The sequence below is a fragment of the Lemur catta genome, chromosome 10, assembly GCF_020740605.2.
Source record: "Lemur catta isolate mLemCat1 chromosome 10, mLemCat1.pri, whole genome shotgun sequence".
Classification (NCBI taxonomy): Eukaryota; Metazoa; Chordata; class Mammalia; order Primates; family Lemuridae; genus Lemur; species Lemur catta.
Genome location: NC_059137.1, coordinates 52,421,199 through 52,439,998, shown reverse-complemented (window position 1 = coordinate 52,439,998; position 18,800 = coordinate 52,421,199). Strand labels below are relative to the sequence as shown.

Genomic DNA, 18,800 nt, shown 5'->3' with positions numbered 1-18,800 from the left:
TCAGAAGCTAAACTTAGATGCATTTTTAAAATCATCATAATTTTCATACAAATAAATTTCCAGAGTAATTCATATAATTCAAATCGAGAGTTTCGAGCATAAACCTGTAGCTGAATATAATTACCATAGGACAACTGAATTCAAATCGCATGTGATGTGAATTGATTCACCAAAAAAAGCAACAAACTGCACATCAAGAGAACTGCGTCCACAGGGAACAATTAGCTGTCTAAACTTAGAGAAAGTGGTTCTCTCCTTTGTTCAGTTGAGGAAATCAAGACTTAGTTTTTACCCAGGACTTCAGAACCACTGTCTCCTTTGACCTCACAACTCCCTGAGGTGGACAGAGAAGTCTAACTGCACTTCCTTAGAAGCAGCAGAGAAGTGAACATTCTAAGCGAGTCATCTGAGGTCCCGGCAGGAGCAGCAAAGCTGTGGGAGGAGCAGCCTGGGGCAACCTGGCCAAATGTCCTTTCTCCTCCGTCCTGACAACTTCGTTCCATTCCATTCCCTCCAACGGCAGAGCAGTTGTGCCAAACTACAAAGAAGCCCTTGGAAGACACAACCAAAAAGCAGATTCTTTTCTTTCAAGAAGCTCATAACCTCTTAGGGAGCTTTAATTGTTCAATGTCCCCACAAGGATGGAAAATCTTTATGACCTTGCCAAACATAGGATTTTCAGAGTGAATTCTCTCAGACAGGCAAAATAGAATCATGGAGAAAGAAATAGCTTGTGACTTCTAAGATTTTTTTTTCTCTTTAGCAAACAATTTTTAGTATCCCCTATGTACAAATTTCTTCCCTTGTATTTTGCTTATTAGTACTTTCATTTACTATATATAATAGAAACAGAGGCACTGAGCTACCCTCTGTATATGCATCTTTTCATTTATTTCTCACAACAAACCCACCAATCAGCTTCCATTATTAATATTATTCTAATTTTATAGATAAATAAACAGTAACTTATAGAAGTGATATAATAATATTAATAAAAACTAACACTTATTAAGTGCTTACTACATACTGGGTATTGTTCAAAGTGTTTTGCATTTATTATTATTTAATCCCTACTATGGGTTTAGGAGGTAGACAGTGATTTTACAGATTTGGAAAATGAGGTGCAAAGAGGTTAAATAACTTTCCCAAGGTCATCAGGTTGACTTTGTCCTTGCAATTTTTGTAACCCAGTTTTGCCCAACTCCAGGACCCCTGCACTTAACCACTGTATTATGCTGTTTCAGATTACATCCCAAACCTTATATTCCTCACAATTGCTTCACTAGCCCCAGGGTCTTTTTCCGACAGTATGCAGGAAACTTAACAACTTCCTTTCTGGTTCCAGACAGCAATTGATGCCTGCTACAGCAGTTAAAGTTTCACGGGAGGCAATGTTCTCCAGAGGAAATAGTTGTTACTTTAAGAGCAAATAATTAAGGGAAGTATCCTGTGTGCTAGCATCCTAGTGTCCCAAAGCCTTACACTACAGCACAGTTGAAAGGCTTCAAGGAAAACAGGGCACTTCGTAATTCTAGTCTATTAAATCAGTAAAATATGTGTTGATTCTGTCTATAACATTGTATTTCCTCCTCTCTGCAGTTTTTTCTAAACTATAATCTAAATCAGAGAGTGTACAGTTTAGGAAGAACTTCAGAAATCAGCTAGTCCATATCCTTCATCTTTAGTTATCAATTTATTTGCTTTTTCTGAAAATAACTTTCTTTTGAGTATAAAAGAAACGTATCATTAATTAAAGGGTAAAAATATAGAAACTTATAAAGAAGCAAAAAATACACTATATATATATACACATATACATACATACATACACATAGTTTTTAAAATTAATTGGAACCATACTACAAAAAGAGTTATGTATCATTCTTTTCTATTAACATAACATTCTATTATAAGCATTTTCCGTATTACTAAACATTCCTTGTGATCTCACTTTGAATCTGTGCACTGTATCCACTGGATGGATAGTACAGTTGCTATAGCCATTCTATTACACTGAAGTAGTTACTATGTCAACAGATTATGATGAAAAATCCTTAATTATAAACCAGTCCATTTCTCTAGTTGTTTCCCTTTTGATAGATTTCTAGAAGTGGAATTGTAAGGCTGGAGGGTGTAAACTTATTTTGAGGCTCTGGAAAGGCATGCTTTCTGGAAACATGGTACCACTTCACACCCTTACCAGTTTTCCTCACTGATGACATTCAGTATTATCTCCCGTAATCTTCACTCACTTTCTAAGTGAAATGCTGTATCTGGCACTGCTTTAATTTGCATTTCCTTTATGTGGAAGATTTAGCTTTTTTTCCTTTTTTAAAAAATGTTCATTAGTCATTTGTATACTCTCTTCTCGGAGCCCCTTCATTTGCAGAAGAAAGGAAGGCCCCAGGGCAGTTAAGTGCCTAACAAAGACTACACAGCTGGCTGAAAACCAAGCCTGGATTGGAACAATTGGAACCTCCATTCTGACACCCAGCCCAGCACTGTGTCCATTATCCCAGGCAGATTCCTTAAATCACAGATGCTCAATCCAGAAATATTCCTTTCAGTTTTTTCTTCCCAGATCTTCAGGAAGCACTGACAGACTCAGAACTAAGGAGAGGGAGCCCTCTCTCAGGCTATGCATCATGACTGGAGGGGAAGGAAAAGTCCTTTCCTTCTAGCAATCTTAGGTTCATTGGCTGGAGCCTTGTAAATTAGACTGAAAAAAAAACATATTAAAAGGGAAAAGTATATCAATTTATGGAACAAAAGTGTTATATGACACAGGAGCCTTCATAAGGAAATGAAGACAGGAAGAAACATAAGCACAAATGTTTTTATACTAAGTTTGATAAAGAGTGGAAAGTTGTGAGAAATGTGAGAAGTCAAAGGAGTATGAGCTAAGGGTAGTAAACTGGGGGAAATTTAGCAAGTCCTTCTTGTTCAGATTCCTCCCCATTTCCCTCTGCCTTTGGATGGAAGGATGTTCCTTTCCTCTGAGTATAGGGAAGGCATTTCTCGAATGAGGGTACTGGGATCTGCTGTTCCAGGAGAAGGTCAGAGACTTAACAGCACCTGCTATTTCTCGAATTCCTTCGGCTTAAAATATTCAATATGCGAAGGCACCCTGTTTTGACATAGTGTGTTCTGAACCCCGTCATGACCAAGGTTGCAAAGACAGACAGACCTTTGACTATTACACAAACTCCTTTCCTTAGATTATCAACAGATCAGTCTATCCTGCCATGTTTTGCAAATTGCGCTTCTGAAAATGCACACTTTGGAGATGTTAAAAGATCCTACAAAAAAGTCTTCTGTATCCACATATGTTTGAAATACAGAATGCTAAAATCTCCTTTCAAAGATTCACAACATAATAGCATATTAAAGGCTCTCAGAAGTCCTGTGGAAAGGAAACATTTTAAGCCTAAAATTTGCAAACTTATAGAAAACCTTTTTTTGTTCTTTGCCATAAAAAACCCAGGTTCTTTGAGACATCATTCAAGAGACACTCGGTTACAGAATTAAAATGATTGAAATGTAGGATGGCCAGATGGTATCTACAAAATTTCTGGTCATGCCTGATAAATTCATACTTAATGAGTCTACATCAGAAACCCAAATTCCAGTCTGTCCTTTGGAAACCAGACACCTGGCCAGTCTCTACAGAGGCCTTCTACTAAATCTACCTTCAAAGGCAGAGAAAACTGATTGCAGAAGAAAAAAAAAATTGTGCCCCCAACTTACAGTTCTGTTTTTAATGACTATGAAAACTTAAACCATCAAAAGCATTTCCCTGAAGATTAGTTAGGAAGTAGCCATAATTTAAATTTTTTGGCTTTCAGCCAGAGGGTTACATCACATAAATTTCCACAATAGGTTGCTTTAATTGAATAACTACAACAGAATGAAAACCATTCACTCACATTCACTGTGGTTGACTATACCCCGTTCTTTATCTGGGACTTACTACAGGTATGTACCCAAACTCACACCTACAGCCTTCCCCACCAGAATCAACGCTGACTGAAATTGATTTTCCTTTTTTTGAGTGAATTCTGTATTTCTTAATTTACAATGAAACACCAAATTGTCCAAAAGTCAGATTCTGTTTAAATTCATGTTAAATCATGTTCAAGAATTCATCTTTGAGACCAATCCCACTTTCAAAATACAGCCTGATTCTTTATTTGAATATGACATATTCATTTGTCCATTCATTGTACAATTACTAAATACCCACTCTGGGACAAGTGCTATACTAAGTGCTAGGATTACAAAGACCAAAAAAATTCTTTTTGTTGAGACAGGGTTTCACTCTGTTGCCCGGGCTAGAGTGCAGTGGTGTGGTCATAGCTCACTGCAACCTCAAACTCCTGGGCTCAAGCGATCCACCTGCCTCAGCCTCCTAAGGAGGTGGGACTACAGGCCCACACCACCATGCCCGGCTAATTTTTCTATTTTTTGTAGAGATGGGGGAAATTCTTACCCTTAGAGAGTTTGTAGTGTAATTCAGAAAGATAAACATATAAACTAATGATTCAAATCGTGCAGTAAGCGCAATAATGGCGGGATGCATTGTGTGCCACAGGAATAAATACCAGCATTTGACTCAAGCTAGGCCTAGGGGATACTTCCTAGAAGGGGAAATAGTTATATTTGAAAGAATCAATAGGATTTACAAAGGTAAAAAGGGGAACAAAAGGCATGTTTGCAGATGGAGAGAAAGAATGTGGCACAGTCTAAGAATCAGCAAGTAGATGTTACATCAGAAGAAGGAGTTTTTGTGAGAAAGGGTAGAGAGGCACTGTGCAAATAAACGTTAAGAAAGAGGTAACCCTATCTTTGAGAGATTGATGTCTTTGTGGGAGAGAGATTTATAATCAGGTACTTTACAACACAAAATGGTATTTGCTGTGATAGCAAACGAGCAAAATGTTCTAATGGTTCCATCAAACGCATTAGTATACACTTAAAGAAACTTCCACTATTCAGGTTGAAACATCTCATTGTAAAAACAAAAAAAAGTGCTCAGACATTCAAAAATAAACTACCCAGCACTGTTCCTCAAGCTGTGCTGTGTAACCCTGACCATCTTACTTGCACGCCACAGCTAATGATGAAACTCAGACTCACAGATGTCTCGAGCAGAAAAGAGACCAACCACCACAAATATTTTTGTTATGAGATCTGCTAAAAAGAAACTGCTTTTGGTGACCTACGGAACTTGGTGATAAATGACAAAAAGTCCAATGTTATTTGAGCCTAAGCCACAGCAAAAAATCCTAGAATTCTAGAGATAGAAGGAGCTTTTCCAAATTTTACATACAATAATAAGCATGTACCACACACTTACTTTGTGCCTGGCACTTTTTTAATTCATTTAATCTTCACAACAAGGTATGGAGTAAATTATATTATCATTCCCATTTTGCTGCTAAGGAAACAGATAAATAATTTATCCAAGGCAAATGCTAATAAATAGCATAGCTGGGATTCCAACTCCAGCAGACAGATCCCTGAAACCCATGCTCTGTGCTCTAGCACAGGGTGATCAAGATAAGGAAATGGAGGCCAAAGATGGTAAGTGATTTGTCAAAGGTTAGACAATTGGTTGGACCTGCTACATTATCCATTAATGCAAGCAGAGTGTGGAAAGTAAAGCACAGTACTGTATACTGAGATGTAGTAAAGTAAAAAAAAAAAAAAAAATGCATTGCTTAAGACCAACAGGCTGGATGGCTCATGCCTGTAATCTCAGTACTTTGGGACGCCAACGCAGGAGGGTCACTTGACGCCAGAAATTCAAGACCAGCCTGAGCAACATAGTGAGGCCCCATCTCTACAAAAAATAAATAAATAAGTTAGTCAAGCATGGTGGCACATGACTCTAGGCCCACCTACTCATGAGGCTATGGCAGGAGGATCTCTGGAGCCCCGGAGTTTGAGGCTGAAGTGACCTATGATCACACCACTGCACTCTAGCCTGTGCAACAGAGCAAAACACTGGCTCATAAAAAAAAAAGAAACTTAACAGGACTCTAATGAGAGTCTTAATGTTCTTCCTTACTGAGAATCTTAGCAAAATTTTGAAGTGTTCGGCTCTGACCTACATATCACTTTTTTTTAATTACAACTTCTCTTTTTTACAAATAGCTTTGTAATTTTCTGATTCCACTGTACTGAGAAAAGGAGGTGAGAGGGCTTAATTCTCTGATGCAGGACTGGATGGGAAGTGAAAGTGCAGAGGCCAGGCTGTTAATCGGATCCACTAGAACTGTGCACCTATGGTTCTACCATTTCCTTGAGCAAGGTCCTTGTTTTTCCTTGGGCCCTGTTTCCTCATCTATAAAATGAAGACAATAATTGATATGTTTCAGGGTTGTTAAAACAGTTCAACATGATAATACTACAAATGTAAATTAAAGTCCCCAGCAAGCATGCACGCGCACACACACAGCACGATGCAGCCTAAGTTAGCTTCCTGCCTGCCCTTCTACCCCAGGCCTGCTGAAGAAAGCTTTTTCTAAAACTTACTTTAAAAGTTACTACTGTAATAGTGAATACATGTCATTAAACATTTGTCAAAACCCACAGAATGTACAATACAAAGAGTGAACCCCATTGTAAACTACGGGCTTTAGTTCTATTAATTGGCCCATCCATTGTAACAAACGAACCACACTGTGCAAGACATGAATACTAGGGGGCTCTAAGGGGCTGGAGGTGAGGAGGTGTACAGGCACTCTGGACTTTCCGCTTGATTTTCTTATAAAACTTCTCAAATATTAAACTTAGTAATTTATAAAAAGTTCATTAGTGGAACACTCCATTAGCATGCCTCATGATTTAGGTTGAATTGACTCTCCTGTGACACCCAGGCAGAGCTAAAAAAATTTCCCCAGAGCAGTGCAGGACCATTAGCAACAAAAAAGAAACAAGGCAAACCACGGTGAGCTCTTGCTTATCACACTCCCTGGTGTTTGGGGACTGAGCATAGTCTTAGCAGGCTTTATAGCTTTGTCTGTTCTGGGGATCTGCATATCCCCAGCTACTCAAATGCCACTCAAGTGGTGCACAGGACACTCCCCCACGTTGAGACCCCACGTGTGAATGCACCCCCGTGCCAGCGTTAGTCCTGCTGCAAATGCCTGAGTCCCTGATGCAGTCCTGGCTCACTGAGCTTAATGGCATTAAGAAAAGCGAAACTTGATCTGCTTACTTTGGCAGAATTGGGGTGGGCTGTGGAGGGGTGGGGGTGGGAGGGTGTTCTCAAGCAGTGGGATTAGAAATGCTTCAAGTGCTGGTTCAAAAGCAAAATCTCCATAAACACCACCAGGCTGCAAATAAAGTACCTAAATATCTGATTAGATGTCTTATTGTCCATAGCAATGTAGAAGAATGACATTGTGTAAGAATTGCAAACACCAATAAGTCAGAGAAACATTTTTAAAGAGAAAAAAATATGGAGCCCACAAGCAGCCTTGGCTAAAACACTTTCTTAGAGTCTCCAAGATACAAATAGGCTAGATTCAAAATGTTGGTTTGCAGGTAATTTGTCTAGAAGTGGAAACATATTTCCTCAAGGCACAATGTCCCTGGGCATGAGGGACATCATCATAGTGGAAGATATTTCTGTGGAAAAACATACTATCGTATCTGTCCTTTAGAGTGTTGGCCAAAGATCGTGAGACTCCCTTACGTGGTTTTGCTCAGTTCAGTGCACCAAATTCTAGGGCACGTTTATCGTTTTTACGCAGACATCAGTGTGAATGGTGCCCCTGGAGTTGTGCAACGTGGGCTGACTCCCATGGCCTGCAAAATGAACTTCACTCTCACGGCTTCAGTCCTACCGTCTGCCTTGGAAGGAAGCAAACAGTCCTCTCGAGGGTCTAGGAGGGTCTGAGCTATTAATGGCCCCGGGAAACACACCAAGATGAAAGAGTTGCCCCTAATGCCACCCTTAAACTAGTGAGTCCCCTCTCTAGCATCACATTCCCATCAGCCAAGCAACACACTCTCAGAGCTTCTGATTTAATTTGTCAGAGCGAGTCCAGGCTTCCGAATTTAACAGCACTCCAGGAGCGACCAGGATTGAGAACTAGTGCTGTAAATAACTGAACTTTATTTTCTTCTCCTTTAGGTATAAAATGAGGTAAAAGAGGTTTAGTGCCCCAAGACTGAAGTCGGGTTCTTTGACATGTCTGAAAACCCATCAGACATGGTAAGCCTGTCGGACAGTATGGAGCCAGGCGTTGGGACAAGGGCTGAGGACACTACTGCCAAGATCAGTGCCAGGAAGAGCCCGAGGCAAAACGCAGTTTGGGGGTGGCCAGGGAATGGCTGGGGTGGAGGAGGAGGAGATAGAATGACCCTAGGCAGAGAGGGTCTGATGCTTAGGGTACAGAAATGCATGAAGCCCCAAGTGAGGCGTCATGAGGGAACTTTTCATTGACAGCCTAGCTAGGACAGCCATCCCTAGGAAGCCAGTCACGTGTGTGAGATGTACGTACAATAGTCAGCAGCTTCCTGCATTAGCAAAATTGTCAGAAAAAAAGCAGGTCTGAAATGAAACAAATAACATAAAGTTTAATTAGTAAAATTTTGTGCTACCACTGGCTTCTGTTGCATTGTAACTTTTTCCCTGTCTGTGACTCTTTAGAGACAAAGGTGTATATATACCATAGCAATAAATTTTATTACTCACAAGGCTAATGCTTTTCCACACCTTTTTTTCATAATATGATATTTCAAGATGAGATAGAAATGGGTACTTGTATTTAGGCAGGAAGTAATAGATCTCCCTAAAACTATTACCTGCAAACTCGTTATTGATCAGACTAGAATATTTGAGGCTATCTGCTTAATCATCTGCTGCAAAGTAGAAAAAGTCAAACCTTCTGATCTGTAAATTAAAAATTCCTCACATAATTCCAAAGTGTAATTCCACTCTGTGTTCCTCATGTACCAATTACTTCTTATCAATTCTTCAGTGAAACACTGGCCATTATCCCATACCCCTTATAACAATCCCTAACATGTTCATGGACCTCGATCTTGTTCATTTATGTCCATCTCACTAGCTCCAGGCTTCTTCTTGGGTTAAACAATCTATTGTTTTCTACTCAATAACAAAAGACAAAAATCAGTCTTTTGAAGGAAAAAAAAGAGTCAATTCCTTTTTCTAAAACAAAATATATGTATTTTTTTACATAAAAAGAAAACATGGTAATAATGCATAACACATCACAATCTTTAGCTCAAGGATCCCTTTGTAGGTAGATCCCATTTACGCATATAAACTAAGGATAAGCACTTTGACTAAATTGCTTACTTTTTGAACACTTTGTTGTCTATGGAAAGAACTTCAACCTACAATATATGTTATTTTGACTTTCTACGCCTTGAATTCATCAACTGTACAGTGAAGATTTATAATACTGACTTCACAGAGTCATTGTAAAGATAATTTTTATTGTTGTTGTTTCAAATTAATAGAGAAATTCAACTGCCATCATTCCTGGTACATGTGCTTCTTACCATGACGTCATTTTAAACTCTTAATTTCAGCTCTCTCTGGCCACAGAGCTAATAATTCAGAGGCGAGGCCGCTAAGCATTGGGCAGTGACTGCAACAAGCCTGCTGTGAAACACCATCCATCCGCTCACACAGTTGTCATCATTTGCCATTCTTAACACAGGCAAACACTAAAGTGGGGAAGGGATACTCAAGGACCCCAGAGTCCCCACCAATGAGTCCGATAGCCTGTCATCTCCATGCACCATAAGGGGCCTGCCACCAAAGCAATTTACAAAGCCACAGATCAGGAAACATCTCTTTATCAGGAGTAAATGAAGACCAGTAATTCCCAATAAAGTAATTCAGCAGCAATCATTGTATCTCTTGTGTGAAATGGTACATGTGGCACACTGTTCCCTCCTAGCTCAGGCAGTCAAGTCAGCACCAAACAGGTTTAACATGAGAAAGATAAAATGGGTTCCATCTGGGGTTTTTGAAAGTCTATAAAAGTGCAAAACTAATCCTTAGTCTTGCCTGAAGAAGTTTCCCTGTTACCCTATCCTGCAGCCAAATTCTAAGTCCAGAGTGTATCATAAACTGATTTTTAAATGTGGGTTTATGTGGCTACAGGTTTTATTCTATTTCCTTTTGCTGTAGTAATGCTTCAGTAATGCCTAACTAATACGAAAAGGAGGTCTTGACATGATTGCCTGGTCAACAGGATTAAGAATAGGCTATAAAATTCAGTGTTAAACTCTGAGTACTATTTGATGTAGTCAAATGGCCATTCGACTCTTGTTCTTCTCCTACAGATAAATCACCTTCAAATAACCTTTTAATCACCAATCATTACCTCCAGCAGCAGCAATATTTTTACCAGTCCAAAATTTCTAAGGGCTTGAGACAGTGACTGCTTTCCACTATTTGAGTAAAATCATTTTTATAAAAAGCTGTGTGGTTTCATTCGGATCTAATGTGTGAACATTAGCAGAGCTTAGTAGCAGAGGCCACGGCCATTGAGGAGATCAAAGTTGCTGAGCCATGACATGTGGTTAGGAGGATGCTGATTTTCTTAAACCAAAGGAAATATTAAAAGAAAAGAAAAAGAAAGTAAGAAGAATGAAAGATGAAGAAAGCAAAAGGCAATTGTGTCTGTAATTTGAAATGGACCCTTAATGCCTGGACTGCTGGGGAACAGTGGGTCATTACATTCCATTGCATTAAATGACAATGAATTCGTGTTAAAGGGGCTATTTTATATTGCCAGGAATGTCTTTGTTTCCATCCTTATTGAAAGCCTTCCCATTTATTAACCCCTCAAGAAATGCCCTCCGGGATGCCCTAAAATGTGATCACTCCATTTGGAAAGGTTCCCTTCCTGCCACTGCAGAAGAATCATATTTTAGTTAAACCCCTCACAGGGCATTTGTCACATCCTACCTGGTAGTGTATCTATTTAGTTATGTGTTTTGAAGGTAGGAGGCCAAAATTGTCTGTTGCATGTAGTATGCATTCAATATATGTGTCAATAAATGAAATCAACAATTACTGCGCCTTTAGCATTCTTGTCAAAACAAAACACCCACACACATTGATATAATTGAGCTCTTCTCATTAAAACTTAGATATTTCTATGATTCTGCATTCTAGAAACTAGTAAACTAGTACTACTTTCCTTAAAAAAAATAAAAGAGAGGTTTAGGAACATCATTTCTCTCATTAGAAACATTTAGAACTGGGCCCCCTAGCTCTGTTTTCAGTTCTCTCTGGTTAAATATTTTTCTAAATCTTTAAACAAAGATATAGAAGACAAGCGTATCCAATTCACAGACAGCACAAATCCAAGAGGGTTAACTATTATCACTGAGGACACAATCAAGATTCACAGCCTTGATAATCAGAGGCTGGAATGACATACTCAAGCCAGTAAGTTAGCTTTTGACAAGCAAAAATATGTAACTTTCCAATATGTAAATTTCCAAAATTCCATTGCATATGTGTGGAAAAGAGTAGATCTGCTTTGGCAGCATATAAAAAATAATAATCTGTCTTCAGATGTCTGAAGGAGTGACTTTACTCTGTGGTTCTAGGATGCAGAACCAGGGAGAATGAGAGGAAGTGTCAACTGGCTTTCAGACAGAACTTTCCCTCAGTGCTGTCCAATAATGGTACGGGCCAACGTATAGACACAGGACAGTGTTCTTTGTTTCGAGGAGGAAGTATGGATTAGGTATTTTCTGGGGTCCCTGTGAACTGTGAGACTGGATTTCCCTTAACAACTATCCCCTGCTCACCTCTCCATCCTCTTTGTGCATGAATCCCCTTGCCATTGACACGCTAGTCAAACTGGACTTCTTCTCTTCCTTAAACTCACCACCCTGCTCGCCCCGGCTTCTAAGCCTTTGCATGCTTTGTCCATGCTGGTCCATCTGCCATGAATGCCCTTTCCCCACTCCCACCAACCACACCATTTTCCTGGCTAAATTCTCAACCAGCTAGACCAGTTTTATCTGATAGAATCCTGCAGTCCACCTTGCCTCATGTCGCACACCTACAGGCATTTTCTTATTTATTTCAGCCATTTAAAAGCAATGGCTTCCCTCCCTCCTGGTCTGTAAACTCCTTGAAGAAAAAAACCATGACTGTTCTGCTCACCGAAGTTTCTCCAGTGCTGGCTGTTGAGTTTTGTGCAGAGAAGCTCAAGAAATATTGGTTGAGTGACTAACCCCAATGCAAACATCAGCCCTCTAAGAATAAATGGTGGAAGAGAGAGAGCATGTGCTCCTCCACATGTTTGAAAGGCTATGTCCTTCCTTTGGCAATAGTTCATAGGCTTAACCATGGTGCAACCACACAGTTTCAAATTCTCCAGCAAATACTACCCCCTGAGATTGGGCCCTCCAATCCAATACAGCAAAATCCTGAGAAAAACACAATGAGTCATCTTATTATGTATTTATCCAAAACAGCTATGAAAGTCTGTGATTCTAGAGGGTCAGGAAGAGATGAGAACAGAATGATTTTCACATTGCCCTTCATTGCTCCATACTAATCACTTTGGTGGTCCATAAGCTGATGGTCTACGAGAAAGAGTCGAGTGAGAACAAGGCTGTGGATTAGAGTTAAAGGCCAGGGCGCCGTGAATTGAGATCTATTGTGCCAGTCAGCGGGATCTGGAATAAAGCTTTATTTCTTATTTCTTTTTTATTTTCACCTATAAATTAAGTAGCTTACCACATGTTGGCTTCTTTCCAGCCTTCACTCTTGTATTCGCCCTCTCCCAAATAAGAAATATTTATTGAACACCTGTCCTGCACCCTGCACAAACATCTAGTGAGGTAAATATCAATACCCTTGTTTTACTCCTGAGGAAACTGGCTAAGAAACTTGGCCAACATCACAGAACTAGAGAACATTGCAGCCTAGGATTAGAACCCAGTTAAAATTTATTCAAAGGCCATTTTTTTCCTACTACAGTTCTGATTTAACATTCAGGTCTTGTATCAATGCTACCTTTGGTTTCAAAATAATCACTAATGTTTATTGGATGAAAGAGAAACATCCTACTGTGTTATAACAAAGGGGAAACTTCATATAAAACAGAATTAAAGTATTGCTATTGTGTTGTTGCATTATTGTCTTTCTAAGGAGTAGGATCACTTACAAAAAAAAAAACAAATCTGGGCTATGAAAGGGATTTGATAGGACACACCTACAATTTTTAAACATTTGGATGAAGTTTCATATGGGGATTTCTATCCTTTCTGAAATTTTTCCAACTTTACAGTGGTTTTGGTTTATAATTTACAAACTGAAGAATGTTTGTGCCAACAAGAAATGTGGGCCTTGGAATGAAGATACCATGACACTAAATGTGACCTCATGAGACAAAGTTGTGGCTTATTTATTTTAAGAGAAGAGCACAGGGAGCATTTGTAAAGACTGAGCAGCTGATAACGCTTGATAGAACGCAGAGATGAGTCCCGGGAGATAGAACACCCAGGTCCTGGCATATTTATCTGCCCTCTGTCACTAGGGAGCCAGATAGGAAAGTTTCAAGGATAAAGTTGAGCGTGAAGAGTGACATGCAATCTTAGTGACCTTTGGATGATGCACACAAAGAGAATTTTTGGCATCATCTTTTAATACACATTTTCCCCAAATATCACCAACCCCATAAATAGGCAGGTGTAAACTATTTTTGCCTTCTCCTGTAAAAACTTACCAATAAGAGGCAAAGAACATTTGGCTTAAAATATCCTAACTTTGCAAGATCCCTGTACTCATTTCCCACCCAAACATATCTTCAGACAGCTGGAGGCTCCGTTTGTCAGAAAAGCACAGAGACCACGGCTATAATTTCTTATCTTGATGGCCAAGTTTTAGAGCCCTTTGAAACGGCGCCCCAGTCACCACAGTAAGAGACACTACATTACAGACAAAATACATAATAGTACAGATAAGAATTCATTAGGGAGTGGGGGTTTTGTTTTGTTTTGTTTTTTAATTTTTCCCAGCCCCTCAAAGTTCTCTGAGCCTCTCACCTGGAAGCACAAAAGCTGTTGACTCCCTTGAATGAAAGGGTCAGGTTGCAAGCTGTGCTGGTAGGGAGGCTGTCAAGCCCTGTTCAGACCACCCAGCTCTCCAAAGGAGTAGCAACAGCAGATTCAGACAAGATAAGACGCTGCCCTCCCATGTAACCCGGCCCAGGGAAACAGCCTTTCTGGAGAGTTACAGGATCCTATTGTGAGGAATGGCTGTGTACTTTGAAAAGTTTGAGTTTTTCTAACTCAGTATATCAGTGGTTATGATCCTTTTTGAGAGAAAGAAATATATTTGAAATTTTTTGAAGAAAAGCAGTAAGTCATATTTTTGTGCCTGTTAACGTAAATGCTGAAAAACTCCCGTACCCCATATCTGCATTTAGGAGACTGGGTCATATCCAACAATGTCAGAATATCAGAGCTAGAAAGATATCAAAACTCATTTAATTCAACGTATTTGGCTGAGGGAGAAAGTGAAGCCTAGAAAGATTGGGTGGTTCATCCAAGGTTGGTCAGCAACAGCTAAGATCTGAAATGCCACGAGAACCAGAACCCTGCACACACTGTTCACACTGGTCATTTGGAATCCTTAGAAACTAGCACTGCGCCTGGCTTGTAGCACGTACCCCCAAATACTTGGAAGGTGGGGCGGGAAGAAAGGAAGGGGCTCTGATGACCACATCCTGCTTTCTTTTTACTATAAATATTAAATGCCATAAAATGTGGGGATGGGGATAGAGGATGAGTTCTGACTTTCATATGTTGTCAAATGAGGACCTTAACACGATGAAGGAATAGCTTCCTATTAATATTTTTTCTAATCCCTGTGGGTTGGTCCAATCCAAACTGCATTTCTAAGAATAAGATTCCTCCTGAACAGTTCCAAGAAATCCAGCTCAGTTCGGCCCAACCCAGCCTAGCCCCGGGAGCCAAGCATTCCTAGGAGGCTGGTAAGGAATTAAGAACAGCCTTGGGTTTAAAGTTTCCAAGACAAACATCGCTTAGCTGTGTGGGGGCAGATCAGGCCATATAACCCGACACGTGGAAGCAAGGTAGCAGGGTACCAAGGTACCTTTGTCCAACTTCTTTTCTCACTCATGGGAATGAAAAGGCGGAGATGGAAAAGGAAGCAAAAAAAAGAAAAGAAAAGAAAAGAAAAGAAAAGAAAAGAAAAGAAAAGAAAAGAAACAAAGAAAGAAAGATGAAGTTGGTGGGAAAACTGGTTAAAAAGCCCTGGTTTGTCAGCCAAGCATGCAAAACCATGTTGTACATAAGTTATGCTCAACATCAGCTCAAACTCAGGTTTATTATTTAGATATGAGGTTTAATATTAACCAAGTACATGGTAAGAATTTAATTGTCAAGGACAATGTAGAGCAATGTTTACCTAAGAGTAGTCTCACCTGCATTAGAATCACCTGGGCAGATTCTTGGCCCCACCCCAGGTCTAAAATCTTTTGGGGCTAGGGAGTCAGAACCTGCCTTTTTCACCAAGCACCCTGGTGGTTCTTACACACCTCAAGTTTTGAGAATCCCTGATGGAGAGAGAGAGAGCAAAGGTAGTTAGCATTTTGCTAGAGTTACATTGAAGGTGCTTTCCTCAAGGGTAGGCAGGGAGCTAAGGAGCGACTCTTCAAGCTTTACCTAGCCTGGAACGGCGGTATCCGTTTTCCACGGCAGAAGCCTAAAAAGCCTTTAGATCACTAGGTCTGGTCTGTGAAGCAGTCCTGAAGAGGTTAATCTCTCCAGCAAGACTCCCAGGCTCCAAACACCAACCAGCCCCGGAAATGCTCTTTTTAAGCTTTGTAACGCACACCATGCTACTAGACTGGGTGCAATAGTGAAAAAAACAGAAACTAAAATTAAATGCTTTGACAATGATTTCTGTGATCCAGATGAAAACTTAAAGGAACTATTTACTACAGCACCAAGTCTCTGGACCAAATTCTAGTCACAAGCAGAAAGAGCCTAAAGATCAGTGCACAAGTTCAGAACAACGTGATTTCTTTGCTTCCCCAACACTATAGCTCATCCCCATAAAATAGAAATCATGTTTTTAAAAAATATATATCCAAATACAACTAAACTAAAGCAAAGGTATCCAGAAATTATCTCATGCAAATTTCCATGTGTTTATGCTATGAGGATATTACCTGTTTTGTTAATCTTTACATCTTTTCCATTTGCCATTTCATTGAGCTGAGAAGAAACATTCTAAGTTCCAAGGAAAAATATTATAAAATTAAAAAATGGTTATTTCACTGGTGAGTGTCCTTGGGGATGGATTCAGAAGAGAGTTAGAAATTTGTGCCTAATAATAAAGAAAATCCTATTTCTGGCATTTGGTTTGTTAAGACTGCAAGTTACCACCTTCTGAGTTAACACAAGAATTAAACTTTTTCAAGCCGATGCTGCAGACTTCTTGCATTGTTACTTGGTGTTAATGATACCACACAAACCACCTCTGGGGCATTCTGCTAACAGAACATTCACAGCCAATTTGAGAGGAAGCACATAAAGAAGATACTTACAGGTAGTGGTTTTCCTTCCCATGCCAAAAAGCTAGACCCCCTCGGAACCGGTGAGCAGGATAGTCACTGACCCGGTAATCTGGTTTAAAGGGCTTTGAGAGGAAGGGGGAGGAAAAGTAACCCAGGGGAGGAAGAGAGCTGAAATTCCAGTCTTTCAGGTCAGCTGAGTTTGAGTTTTCTTTGTACTAAAAATCCATTAACCCACCCACCAGAAAAATACAGAACTGAAGTTCACATACACACTGCACTCTCTTTGCTGGTCTTCTCCAAGGCTGCTGCTGCGGCTTTGAAAACTTCCCCCCTGCGAAGGGCATGATGAAGATGCCTTCCGCTGTTTGCAGGGAGCCCGACCTCCCTGGCGGAAAGCCACCGCTCACCGGCCCGCCTGCTGGTTGGGTCCGCAGGGACAAAACTGAGCTTTTGTTAACAAGGTCGGTTGCTTCTCTTCCTAGTCTCTTCCCAGCTTCCTCTCTCACTACTAGTTATGTACTAACTGCTCTGCCACTGGCTGAGCGACGCAGCCTCTCCCGCCCGCAGCAGTCACCGCACACGCACACACACACACACACACACACACACACACACAAGCAAATGTATTCACAAGCATGCACACACATTGACACACCTCACAGACATGTGCATGCATACTCACACATGCTACACACACGTAGGCACCCCACACACACACACCCCCACACACCCACATACATGCTCAGACTTCAAAAACACTTTCTTCCTATACTTTTTTTCTTCGAACACGTTCCCATCCTGAAAGGCTTTTACTCCCATTCAGAAGAGATGCCCACTATTCAGAAGGGAGAGGGAGGCAGGACTGGCCCGTTTTAACTTTTGTCCTGGCATTTAAAGGAACAAGATGGAACTAGATTCTAGGGGGCTGTTTTCAAGAGCCACCTTAGTTCTTCCATTTATAAGGCTTTTCATGTGTCTGATCCTTTTTGAAAATCCACAAAAACCACATTCCCCGTTAATCTGATCCCATCTGCTTATAGTCCATGATCCCACTGATTCGTATCACAGGCCAGGAACTGTCCTCTCAACAGAGACTCCTGTACACTTGTCAGGATTCAGGGGTGGGTGAAAGGCTTGGTCCTTAACAACTGTTGAATAAAATGCTTCCTTGTATTTCACCCCCATCAGAAAAAAAAATAATGGCATACCATCTGGCCTAACTTTTAAATTAACCATAAACAGAGAAGTTGAAGTATTACCTTGCTTTGGGGGAACTGTTTATATTGAGACATGTCTGGCTGTTCTAAACTTTAGCCAAAAATTCAAGGCACTGTACATTCAATTCAACCAAGATTGTGGTTTCCCCTAACAAGGTCACCATGCCATACCCCTTTCCTTGGAAGCAATGAGACCAAGAGAGAGGAAAATAGAAAAAAAGGGAAGAAAATTATGTAAGAAAGGAAGGGAGATAGGGAAGGATGGAGGGAAGGAGGAAGGAAGAAAGGAAAGAAGGAAGGAAGGAAGGAAGGAAGGAAGGAAGGAAGGAAGGAAGGAAGGAAGGAAGGAAGGAAGGAAGGAAGGAAACAAAGAAGGAAGGAAGGAGTAAACAAAGAAGGAAGGAAGGAAATAAAAAAGAATGCAAAAGAAGAAAGGAAAACAATTTAAAAAAACATTTATTTGTGGCTACATTGGCAATGAATGGTGCGTATGCACTTTCTCAAAGTCACCAGAGCTTTAAAACCTTTGAGAATCTCTTGATTCACTTCATTTGCTCTGAGAATAAATGGGTAAACCTTAAGAATCACTAAGCTCTTTGTAAGTAAACAAACACTATTTACTAAACACAGTTACTGTTAAATAAGTGACAATGTATGAGTAATGTATTAATTTTAAAAAGGCAAGACTTAAAGCTTTAATAATGACAGTTAAGAAACACAACACGATAGACAATTTTGTTCTCAAACTGTATTTAAAAATTGCCCAGGTTGTGAATATCTCACCTACAAAGAAATAAAGATGGTTTTAGATACTATTAGTTGAGACTCAGAACCCAGTTAACAAAGGGATAGTATACTATGTGTAGGTGGTTGTATCAATATGCTTCTTCTAACATTTGGGCTGAATAAAGTTTATGAATTAGTCCAAAAACAGAAATAAATGTTTTATACCACTTCTATGGGAAAAATAACTTCACCATGCTAAGCAAAAATAACTAACAAACTTAAATTGTAATAT

The 18,800-nt window shown here is 40.0% G+C and overlaps 1 protein-coding gene across 1 annotated transcript in view; it reads right to left on the bottom strand.

The window, feature by feature from the left end:
- The window catches only part of FREM1 (FRAS1 related extracellular matrix 1), a 138,770-nt gene extending 122,104 nt beyond the window's left edge, over positions 1-16,666 (bottom strand). The window contains exon 1 of the mRNA XM_045562571.1: positions 16,596-16,666. The gene's annotated coding sequence lies outside the window, so the exon portion shown is untranslated. The remainder of the gene's footprint in view (positions 1-16,595) is intronic.
- Between the last annotated feature and the right edge of the window lie 2,134 nt (positions 16,667-18,800).